The following is a 12,392-nucleotide window of genomic DNA, read 5'->3' as shown; positions in this document are numbered from 1 at the left end:
ACATGTGGTTAGTCTGGGCCTTGAAAGCTTGGAGGTCATCCAGGTTGACCACCCAAGGCCTCTAGCCCATCCAGGGATTCAGATTACAGCCCTGTCTGCTTCTCATCTCGCTTTCCACCCAGTTAATACATTGCACCATCAGCTGGTCTCGAGTATGGTTTAATAAACCACACCAGCATTGACAGAGACAGCAGCTACCAGCTGAGACTTGTGGCATGCTTCCATTATAAGCTTGTGGACTTTAAAAACCCTGATAGCTCTTAATAGTTTCTTGGCAGCCAATAAATCCACAAGGAACCTCAGGGCTTGCGAAGTACAGTGCTAAACCAGTTATTGACTCTGATGGAACTAATTAGTGTAGTAAGGAAGAAATAGAGATTTGGGAGAGGCATTTTTAATTATGGGTGTGTTTGGGTCCTCAAAAGTGATTTTGTGGTATGGATTAATTGCATTCTTCATTATCTCGATGTTTTGCTATTTGTGGCCAATTGAAACAAGGTTGCATTCATTTTTTATTAGTTGCTGAGTGAAAGTGTGCAACTTGTCCGCCAGCTACATTTTTGGCATTCACTGTTACACGCAAAATATGCTACACAATTGCTATTAAATGTGCAATTGGCTATATCATCTTCTAGCTGGTGTGACGCCTTCAATGCAGTCATTGTGACGGAATATGCAGCAGCTGCCTAGCTGGCAAAATCTAGATCTTAACTATATGGAGTCAAGGAGGTGGGGAGAGAATCGCGATGGTGCCAAGAACTTGGGCTATATAAATCAAAAGCAGGGCACCGACCTTGGCATTTGATTCAATAGCAGGGTGTAGCAACTTGGGAGCCAGAATGCCAAGATGTCTTGGACAATGGTTTTAGAAGGGAAATTCTCATTGGATGCGCGATTCTAGTGTTTCAATCCAAAAAGATGGCAAGGAATGTGTTTACAAAAATGAAATCTGGGCTGCGGTTTGGGTGGAGGGAGGGAGAGGCTACTCATTCCTCTTAGACCTAGAGGATTAAAAAACAACAAAGACATTTGCGGTTTTTTATTAGACCAACTTGGAAGCAGCCAAGTCACATGGAATCTTTTGATCTAATTCACACAATGGGTTTACATAAGAATCAGACCAAAGGCCCATCAATCATCCTGTTTTCACAGTGGCAAGCCTGATGCCCCTTGGGAAGTCTGCTAACACCACCCAAGGCCAACAGCCATCTCTTGCTGTTGTTCCCCAGCAACTCACACTCACAGAGGCACGGTATTCATAGAAGGCGAACCCTGTGGCAAATAGAAAATGTAGACCCACGCTTTTGGAACCCAGTACTAAGAATTTGTCAAGAATGTATAACTTGCTGTTGAAATGGAATACACAGAATGAGACGGTTAAATCAGCTATGATTAAATGGGCACAAGACATTGGTCATGACATTATGTTTGCTGACTGGGAACAGTTATGGACCACCGGTATAAAGTTCACGGCATGTAATGCCTTAAGAGAGAACATTATGAAAATGATATATAGGTGGTACATGACCCCAGTCAAGCTGGCAAAAATTTATCATACGCCCAATAACAAATGTTGGAAATGTAAGGAAACTGAAGGTACCTTTTACCACCTTTGGTGGACGTGTCCTAGGATTAAGGTCTTCTGGGAAATGATTTATAATGAAATGAAAAAGGTGCTTAAATGCACTTTTGTGAAGAAACCAGAAGCTTTTCTCCTGGGCATGGTAGGTCAATTGGTGTCAAGGAAAGATAGGACGTTTTTTATGTATGCTACAACAGCAGCAAGAGTCCTTTTAGCAAAGTATTGGAAGACACAAGAACTACCCACACTGGAAGAATGGCAGACCAAGGTGATCGACTACATGGGACTGGCGGAGATGACTGGCAGAATCCATGACCAAGGGAAAGAGACGGTGGAAGAAGACTGGAAGAAATTTAAAGTTTATCTTAAGAATTGTTGTAAAATTAATGAATGTTAAAATGTCTTGGGTAATGCAAAATAGAATTGCAGTGACAAACAATTGGACATGAGAAAAAAGATTTAAAGAAAGTGCTATAAGAAATTGAAATTAGGGGTTGCTGGAATGATTTAAAACAGGGATGCAGAAAGGGGAGGTATGGGGAAGTCGCTGAAAGAAGGTTTTAGGAAAGAAAGGTCAAGAAATTATATGTGTTTATATGTTTGTTTGTTTATGTATTGTGTTGTATTGTCTTTTAATATGTGTTGAAAAACCAATAAAAAATTTATATAAAAAAAGAAAATGTAGACCCACACACTCCAGTTCCTGACACCATGAATCCAGCAAGAGCCAATAATTAGGCTCGTTAGTAGTGTGGTGGTTGCATAGTTGGCCATTAAAACAAAGCTGTTTGGTCCACAAAGCTCTTTGCCACAAGATGTCGATTTGTCAGTGTGTTCACCTGTGATTGCAGGAGCTTGCAAGAGATGATCCTTGGAGTCCCTTCCAACTCTAGATTTCTAAGATTCTATTGTTCTAAGGCAGCTGCTGTATTTATTAGTCATTTGCATTAGATCGTTGCTAGGCATTGCACACCTTCCTTTCTGTGCTGGACGAGGGCTCTGAGATAGTCTAAGGTAGGTTTAGTACACAAATCTGGAGCCCAGCCTGAAAACTTATGACATTCCTGCCTGAAGAACCTAATACTGGGTACAGTCAGTGAATCCACATAAGTAGTCGGGACTCAGTGACAGAGCTTCATGCTCCGGCACTGGGGGGGGAGAACAGGCAGGGGAGGGGCTGACACGCATCCTGGGGGGGCACCCAGTGTGGGTGGGGTGGCAGCCGCGATGGCACCCCACCAGGATTGTGCTGCCAGGTGCGGTGTGCTCCCCCGCACGCTTCTTCCTCCGCCAGTGTCGGGACTTGCTTCCAGAATAATTACTCTTCACTTCTCCTTTCCTTCAAAAACCCACCTTCTCTTAAAAGCCAACAGCTTAGAACTTTGAAAGATGCTGGATTGAACTTATGTGGTCTCTAGCTGTTATGATAAAAAGAACTGGGATTAGTATTGTTTAAGTTATAAAATTTAAAAAGTTGATTGGAAAAAAAGGTGTTAGTTAAAAGGAATGTTAAGAGATTAGGATTTGCTGGATTAACAATTTGAACTAGAAAACAAGAAGGGGAGGTGTGAGGAAGTCAAAGAAACATGTTATTGAAAAATTGATATTGAAATTGATTTGTTTTTAATATTTTTCTTTTTCTTTTTCTTTTTGTGTTTGTATAAAATTGGAAAATTGAATAAATATTTATAAAAAAAAAAAGCCAACAGCTTAATTCCTCAAAACTCATCATGATCTGAAACAAGTCTTAGGTACCTCTCACTTCATTGACTCACATTTCTGCCCTGGCTCTCTGCACTATATTTTTCTGGAAAAAGAGGTTCTGGAACTCACCACAAACACCCCCCTTGTTCTCTTGTATAGTGGTACCTTGGTTTTCAAACAGAACGCATTCCGGGAGTCCTTTTGACTCCCAGAACTGTTCAAAAACCAAAGCGTGGCTTCTGATTGGCAGCAGGAGTATCCTGCAGCCAATTGGAAGCCACACCAGATGTTCGGATTCCGGTAATCATTCGAAAACTGGAACACCCACTTCCAGGTTTCAATTGTTTGGGAGCCGATTTGTTTGGGAGCCAAGACATTCGGCTTCCAAGGTATGACTGTAATGGCAATGGCACTCATCTGAGAGGTGCTGGAACTGAGTTCTGGTGAGTCCCAGCTGGAAAAAAAATCCTTGAATAATAATACTAAAGTGTTTCTGAATAAATGAAGTTAGTGGTACAAGCATCACAAATTACTCATGATCAGAATCTGAGTTACCCAGTTCATGTCAAGCCAAAGATTGCAGTACAAAAGTCTATGCATGTTGTGATGCCCTGTTTAATCTCCCTAAAATTACATTTATAGATTGTGGAAGAAACCAATTTCTTCCAGTGAACCAACTGTCATTAGAGGCTGTGGCACTCCTCCCCAGACCACGGACTTAAACAGGAAGTGAAAGAGACGTCTGCTGGGCTTTTCCGCACACCCCCTTCTTCATCTACTGCTACAAATCTAACTTTACAAATTATTTGAAATGCATAAACCATGGCTCAGAATAACCTCAATATATATATATATATATATTTGCTTCCAGTTACTCACAGAATTATAGCTCATAGCAGGAAGAAAGCGATGCTAATTACATTCCACCAAAGAGACATATTTCTTAACAACAATTTCCTAAGCAAGCTTAAAACACACAGAGAGAGAATGATTCCACAGTGTGCAAATACAGTAACTCTGTTTTAGAAACCCGGCAGCCTTCGATTTAGGGCACAACAGACATTTTCTGCATAATGGTAATAACCTGAGCACTCATTTGGGGAGGAGGAAAGGCATCCACAACAACATTGTACGCCTCCCAAATTTCCCCCTTTGTCAATGCATGTGTTCCCTTCCTGGGAAACAACATAAGAGGAGCCTGGTGAATCAAGGCAGTGTCCCACCTAGTCCAGCATCTAGTTCTCACAGTGGCCAACCAGATGCTAGTAAGAAACCCTTCAGCAGAACCTGAGCACAACAGCACTCTCCCCTCCTGTGACTTCCAGCAACTAGTATTCAGAAGCATTACCGCCTCGCCTACCATGGAGTTACAGCATAGCCATTGTGGTGCATGGTCTAGGTATCTCCCACTTGGACTTTGGCAATGTGCTCTACGTGGAGCTACCTTTCAAGGTGACCCAGAAACTACAACTAATCCAGAATGCAGCAGCTAGATTGGTAACTGGGAGTTTTCAATGTTTGATGTCGTATTGTGTTTTAATTTGTTGGAAGCTGTCCAGAGTGACTGGGGGAACCCAGTCAGATTGTGGGAGGCATGTAAATAAAAATTTTTGAGGATGAGGATGATGTGTCTTTTCTTGGTTTCATAGCTCAGTGAGGATTTGAACCTTGGTTTACCCAATCCCAGTCCAACATTCGGAAATCTCCAGGTTTTTATATATTCCAATCCCATCAGCCTCATGATGGCCAATGATCAAGCAACATCTTGAGGGTAGCAGATTCCCCTTCCCTGCCCCAACAACTACACTGTAATCAATTTATTTTATATGTTGGAAACCAACGCTGAAGTTTCTGTCATGATGATGAGTAGTCTATAAAACAGAAGAAGAAGAAGAAGAAGAAGAAGAAGAAGAAGAAGAAGAAGAAGAAGAAGAAGAAGAAGAAGAAGAAGAACCCACCTCCAAAATTGTGTGAGGCTGCAAGTGCTTCCAATGGCTCAATGTCTTGAGCCAACTCTCAACTTAGAAAGCCAAGTGTTTTGACTTCTGCCGGGGTTGATAGCAGAGAGCACGACCTTCATAAATGTGCACATGTGGGAAAACAAAGTCCAAGAACAATGAAGCCTTGTGTTACATCATACTTAGGTCTGGGGCTTCATTTTTCTTGTTTTTATTGCAACAATTTACTGTCACAATGAGCACCCCCGCCTCCTCTCCCCAGAGCAAGAAGCCAACACAGACACATCGAATAAATAAAAAGAAGCTAACCGTGTAATTGTATTCGAGACATGTAGGGTTTTTTAATTGCCATTGCCCTTACCGAAAGTCCTGCCTTTGAGGCAGGAGTGGGCAGGCAAGATTAGGGTATGTTTACAAGGGCCTGCACGCAGACATACACACAGGAACCACAGTTTGCATCTGGGAAGCGGTTCCATGCACTTTCTTATCATGGGGGCTAGGAAGCAGACGCTGCAAACAGAAACCGAGGCAAGCCATTGTCATGTGGCTCCTAATCAGTGCCTCACCCACTGGTGGTTTTGCTTGTCTGCTCAGTTTGTGGGCATCTTGGCTTGGCACAGGTAGAAATCGCTTAACCACAATTAGCAGCAGGAAGAGACTGCATGCTTGACTCTGAATTACAGTGGTACCTCGGGTTACAGACGCTTCAGGTTACAGATGCTTCAGGTCACAGACTCCGCTAACCCAGAAACAGTACTTCAGGTTAAGAACTTTGCTTCAGGATGAGAACAGAAATTCCATGGCAGCAGCGTGGCAGCAACAGGAGGCCCCATTAGCTAAAGTGGTACCTCAGGTTAAGAACAGTTTCAGGTTAAGAACGGACCTCCAGAACGAATTAAGTTCTTTTGAAACTGTATCTGGTTTAAAAGGCTGCAGATTTCAAAAGCAGAGTGTGTTCTGGAGGAATGCATCCATTTCTATATTATTATTCTATATTGTTATTACAGTGGTACCTCGCAAGACGAATGCCTCGGAAGACGAAAAACTCGCAAGACGAAAGAGTTTTTCGTTTTTTGAGTTGCTTCGCAAGACGAATTTCCCTATGGGCTTGCTTCGCAAGGCGAAAACGTCTTGCAAGTTTGTTTCCTTTTTCTTAAAACCGCTTGAAGGGGTGCAGTTGCGACTTGACCGTGCTTCGCAAGACGAAAAATTCGCAAGATGAAAAAACTCGCAGAACGAATTAATTTCATCTTGCAAGGCACCACTGTATTGTTGTTCTATGTTGTTGTGCACAGGTATCTTAACTGAGACAGCCTATGAGCACACTTGTCTATGCACACTGTGTAGGCTTTTACAGGAGCTGGAGTCTTGGTTGTGCAGGTCAACTCATGTAGAGATCTGTGCCGTCAGCTGGCATGGTGCAAAGTGAAGCATCACAGCTCCTTCCTCCTCACAAAAATGTGTTACAAAAAAGAATAAAAATAAAATCACAGCAGAGACATATTAGCAACTCTGGCAGAGCAAGGAAATACAGTGGTACCTCGGGTTAAGTACTTAATTCATTCCGGAGGTCCGTTCTTAACCTGAAACTGTTCTTAAGCTGAAGCACCACTTTAGCTAATGGGGCCTCCTGCTGCCGCCATGTCGCCAGAGCATGATTTCTGTTCTCATCCTGAAGCAAAGTTCTTTACCTGAGGTACTATTTCTGGGTTAGTGGAGTCTGTAACCTGAAGCGTATGTAACCTGAGTTACCACTGTACTGGTGTGGTGAAAGGTACATTCTGAGGTTGCTAGAGACAAGAAAAGCACCTCCTTCAAATATTGATTAATAATTACGAATGACCTCACAGCACAAGCATTGCTTGGAGAAATGTCTGTCACACAATGCGGCGTAAAGTGATACAGAACGAACATGCGAAGGGCACTTTCCAGACATAGCTGGGAGGCATTTATCCAAATGTTCCAGTGTAGCCCAGCCTCAGCCTAGGAAAAGACAACAAGCAAGGCTCACCTCAGGGTTGGAAAGCATGGACACACCATGACGTGTTGTTGGGGTTTATTTTCACTTTACTTTTTGAAGGGTGACAGAAGATTCTTTTTAAAAGTTTGTGAAAGTAACCGAGCGATGGCCGAACCCTGAGGCACAAAATGACAAGGATGTCCGTAAAAAATACCTACAGCTTATCCCATAAAAAGGAACCCGCAGCTATAGCTAGAACTGGGCGCTGACACTGCTCACAGGGCTGGCAACCAAAATGGCAGCCCTGTATTTACGCTCTGCTCTTCCTGAATGTGCATGTAAGGAAGCACATGATATAGTGCCCAACCCTCCTCTCCAACAGCAACCAACAGTGTGGCAGAGAAATGCAGAACACGATGGCATTACTTTACATCTAGTTCCAGCCTGCATCAATAACCAAAATATCACGAATACTAGTCTTTCATTTTGTTCTATTGTTATTTTTTAAAAAATTATACGCCACCAACATTTTAATACATCCCAGCTGGGTGGCCAAAACAGTCTGCCGTGGTGTAAAAGCAGGTTCCTATATACAAACAGGCAAATGAAAGAGCCATTTTTGGTTGGTGATTCATGAGTGGTTAACAGCGGCAACAAGAAGTCATGTGGCATTTTAGAGACTAATAGAAAAAAATGTTGCTTTACTTCAACACAGCTTTCATGAACCCATTCCCAGGAGAGCTACATTCTGCCTCCAGGCCCGAGATGTTCCACATGCTTTAAGGTGCTATTTTTGTTGCAGCAGAACAACACAACTATCCGTTAGAAAGTTTCCTTCATTATGGTTTATTGAGAGATATGTAAGCGTGTTTTTCGGACTGCAATGCTAGGCTTGCTTACCAAGGAGTAAGCTCCATTGAACTCGGTCAGGCTTGCTTTATAGGATTGCATTGAAAGTCCCCCAAAAGTTAGCTGGGTCATGTCCAATGAATTGGATCAATGCATTATGAAAGCAGTCTCTTATATGCTTGGACAATAAGGATGTCCTTTTTTATTATTATTGTAAAATCTACTGAAAAAATGTTTTCAATGCCCTGTAACCATAAGTTCCGGTGAGTTTTTGAGACGCAATGTTTACCTTGTGGCCATGGGTCAGTAAGGCTGTCCCAATGAAATCATAGGTTTATTTCTGGGAGGTGTTCAGACTTCCTTTGTATTGTGGTGAGATGCCACTGATGATGTTTCCACTCACAGATAAATTCCAAGAAGACACCCAGGAACGTATTTCCACTAGACTGCTGGAAAGACATCAGGAATGTTCTGTGTCTTCCTCCTCTTGCTGTGGTTATAATGAGTAGATGAAAACATGAAAAACAGTTGGGCAGGATAAGAAGCTTGAATTTCGCATGAGCCCCATAGCTCAGAAATATTTGCACAAGTGAAAAAAAACTCTGACTTTGGGAGCCAACCTTAAGTGGGCCAAGATCCACATGTCCTCCTTTACAGAGGCCCCCATTTGTACTCTTCCTGAGAGAGATCGAACTGGCAAATTCATCAATCCCTATACAGTGGTACTTCTGGTTACATATTTAATTCGTTCTGGAGGTCCATTCTTAACCTGAAACTGTTCTTAACCTGAAGCACCACTTTAGCTAATGGGGCCTCCCACTGCTGCCGCACCACCGGAGCACGATTTCTGTTCTCATCCTGAGGCAAAGTTCTTAACCCGAGGTAATATTTCTGGGTTAGCAGAGTCTGTAACCTGAAGCGTATGTAACCCAAGGCACCACTGTATGCAACACCAAGCTATGTGACAAGCATCTAGTTTTCTATGTGCAGAAAGGTGCTGTTTTTATTATACATATATGCACACTCATACACACACTCTCACACACATTCATGCCTGCATATATACATACAGGAGAGCATTCAGTTCTGCAGCCTCCCACTTGAAGTCTTAATAAACAGAAGGAGTTTAACATGTCATGAACTATTTGTCAATATAGTTTTAAGCGGAGCCGGCCTAAGACATTTCGACACCTGAGGCAAACCGTAAAATGGCACCCGCCTCCCTGCCAGGGTAGAAGGGGTCAGTGAAGACCTACATCAGGAACAAGCGGGGAGTAAATAGCTACATTTAGATCTGCTGCCCCTGTGGACCTGATGCCTGAGGCAGCTGCCTCACCTTGCCTTGCCTGCGGGCCAGCCCTGGATTTAAGAACCAAGCAGTTTCTCAGTAGAATGAAAGCACTGTCTGCCACAGGACACTTTCTTTCTCTAGAATGTAATAATTCTCACAACCTCCTATAGCTGCCATATGCCCCCACCCCAGTTTGAGAACCCAGTCTTCATCTTTCGAGATTGCACAACACGTCATAAGATGTCCACCTGAAGGCCATTTAAAACCACTTTCCACAATAACTGTTTCCATTGAGTATTGCTGTTGTTGGATTTTCCACAGAGAAATAAAAGTCACTTGACTAAAATGGGCTAAATGGCACTCAGTCATCAGGCCATACGAGGAACTTCCGTAATTCACAGACTTGTGTGTGCAATTATATATTATGCTTTCCAGTGTACTTAGGACCTCAACACTTCAGGGATGGGCCTATCTATCTCTATTGCTTCTCAAAATCCTGTCCACCAACTACCTCAAGATGCCTTATCAGGGTTTGGTTGGTGGATGGAGGGGACAGCAAATGTATTTCCTGTGCGGGGGGCAGATTCACATGCCCATCCACTGGATATACAATATCCAAGAATTAAATTGCTTTTAAAAAGTAATTTGTTTTTTAAGAAGAATTGGCTGTGATTTTTTTCAGATACCTCACGACAACAATATCAACCTAGGTCAAGCCAGTATCTATCTATTTTGGTATATTCATGATTGTTGTCACCTTTCCTGCCTACTCCTCTCCTGATACCTGTTTTGCATGCAGAAAGTGTCAGGTTCAATCCCCAGCATCTCCAGGTTAAGACTAGGATTGTCCCCCATGTGAAAACCAGCTAGTCAATGTAAGCAACACTGAACTTGCAAAGTATTTTTTCAGGCTCAAAAGCTGCTGCACCAGAGGGGCACTGGTGGAGGAGGGAGTTAACCCTTTCTCCATGTTGTTCCGCTAGTAGAGGGGGGCAGGAGCACAAGTGGAAAGCCAAAAGTTTCCTTCTCCCAATACCATGATGACCCTGGTTCAATCTGGGTTCTTTGCATCTGTTTTTCTCTTTTTAAAAAAAACTGATGTTGAGTGATCTCCCTCAGCACACAGGTGGGAAGGAGCATATCCAAACCTGTATTGGGGAGTTTCCTCTATCTGCAAAATGAAAACAAGGGAATTGCAGAGAGCATTGGAACCTAACATGACAGATAGCCTATTGTAGCCAATGCATCAACATACTGCAGACGCCAAGTAGGTTGCGTACCACGCATTCATAGGATTTTGCAGTTTTGTTTAGACTTCAGGAATCACTATTCCAAGCGCAGCTATTCCTCTACAGAGCTGGACTGAGATTTTGTTGTTGTTGTTGTTGTTTAGTCGTTTAGTCATGTCCGACTCTTCATGACCCCATGGACCAGAGCACGCCAGGCACTCCTGTCTTCCACTGCCTCCCACAGTTTGGTCAAACTCATGTTCGTAGCTTCGAGAACACTGTCCAACCATCTCATCCCCTGTCGTCCCCTTCTCCTTGTGCCCTCCATCTTTCCCAACATCAGGGTCTTCTCCAGGGAGTCTTCTCTTCTCATGAGGTGGCCAAAGTATTGGAGCCTCAGCTTCAGGATCTGTCCTTCCAGTGAGCACTCAGGGCTGATTTCCTTCAGAATGGATCGGTTTGATCTTCTTGCAGTCCATGGGACTCTCAAGAGTCTCCTCCAGCACCATAATTCAAAATGGACTAAGATAATAGGTGCTGTAGAGGAATAATCACATGCGGGAGAGAGCGGCCCCTGTTACCCTCCCTAAATGGTGCCCCAGACCTCTCCACGTCTCTTGGTTTAGAAATCCAAAGCTTCCCTTTCCTCTCTGTAATGTGTACCTTAAAGCTTAATTTCCTTCTCCACATGTGGGGCCAGCCACAATTTGCCATTGCTCCTGCCAAACTTTCTGCCACGTGTTCAACCAATAATCTTCCTATATGTCTAACATCAAATTATATGCAGGATGTTCTCTCTCCATCTGTTGCCCATTATCGTCATAGTTAACATCTTGTAAACAACTTGTGCGCTGGTATTTTGAAGTTCAGGAGTCCAGAAACGTTCCTTTCTGGCAACATTCTTACTATCTACACAGCGCCTGTTCTGTTTTGGGAGGACAGAGGGTGTGGGGGACTCCCTGGTCCTGAATGGGGTAACTGTGCCCCTGAAGGACCAGGTGCACAGCCTGGGAGTCATTCTGGACTCACAGTTGTCCATGGAGGTGCAGGTCAATTCTGTGTCCAGGGCAGCTGTCTACCAGCTCCATCTGGTACGCAGGCTGAGACCCTACCTGCCTGCGCACTGTCTCACCAGAGTGGTGCATGCTCTGGTTATCTCCCACTTGGAGTGGGGCATTCATTTGGGGAGGAGGAAAGGCACCCACAACAACATTGTGCACCTCCCAAATTCCCCCCTTTGCCAACTCACATGTTCCCTTCCTGGAAAACAACATAAGTGGAGGCTGCTGAATCAGGGCAGTGTCCCACCTAGTCCAGCATCCAGTTCTCACAGTGGCCAACAAGATGGTAGTAAGAAACCCTTCAGCAGAACCTGAGCACAACAGCACTCTCCCCTCCTGTGACTTCCAGCAACTGTGTCAGGTGTCCAGGTTCCCAGCTTGATAATGCAGTGAGTGTAGGTAATTAAAAAGGAGAATTTATTGCAAAAACAAACAGCTAGCTCCGGATGGCTCTAATGCAGCCGCCGGCATAATCACTCAAGATGACCCTTCTGAAGACTTCTTCCAGGTTCTACAGAATATATTGAACTGTCTCCCCTTGGGTCTCTTGTTCTGCTTCCTATCTAAGCAGCCCTCCCATTCACCAACTCTTCGTACTTATTGGATTAGCTCCAGCCTCTTCCTGCTCTGACAGACTGTCTCCGTGTCTGTTCATGCCTGTTTGAGCTTCCTGAGAGCTTTGGCTGTGTTCCAGCCCGCTCTCAGTTGTTCCCTTGGCAACTGGCATTCCAATCTCTGGAGGAGTCACCATTGACTGC

General features: G+C 43.7%; 1 long non-coding RNA gene across 1 annotated transcript; it reads right to left on the bottom strand.

The window, feature by feature from the left end:
* Positions 1-3,618: 3,618 nt before the first annotated feature.
* Positions 3,619-12,193, bottom strand: LOC310742643. Its single transcript, XR_014538634.1, has 3 exons — positions 11,962-12,193; positions 8,343-8,537; positions 3,619-3,740 (listed from the first exon to the last, which is right to left on the bottom strand). It is a non-coding gene; the product is annotated as an uncharacterized lncRNA (long non-coding RNA).
* Between the last annotated feature and the right edge of the window lie 199 nt (positions 12,194-12,392).

Source organism: Podarcis filfolensis (assembly GCF_964270895.1).
Source record: "Podarcis filfolensis genome assembly, chromosome: 9".
NCBI lineage: Eukaryota > Metazoa > Chordata > Lepidosauria > Squamata > Lacertidae > Podarcis > Podarcis filfolensis.
Note: the sequence above shows the minus strand (reverse complement) of the source record. Positions and strands in the feature narration are given on the sequence as shown.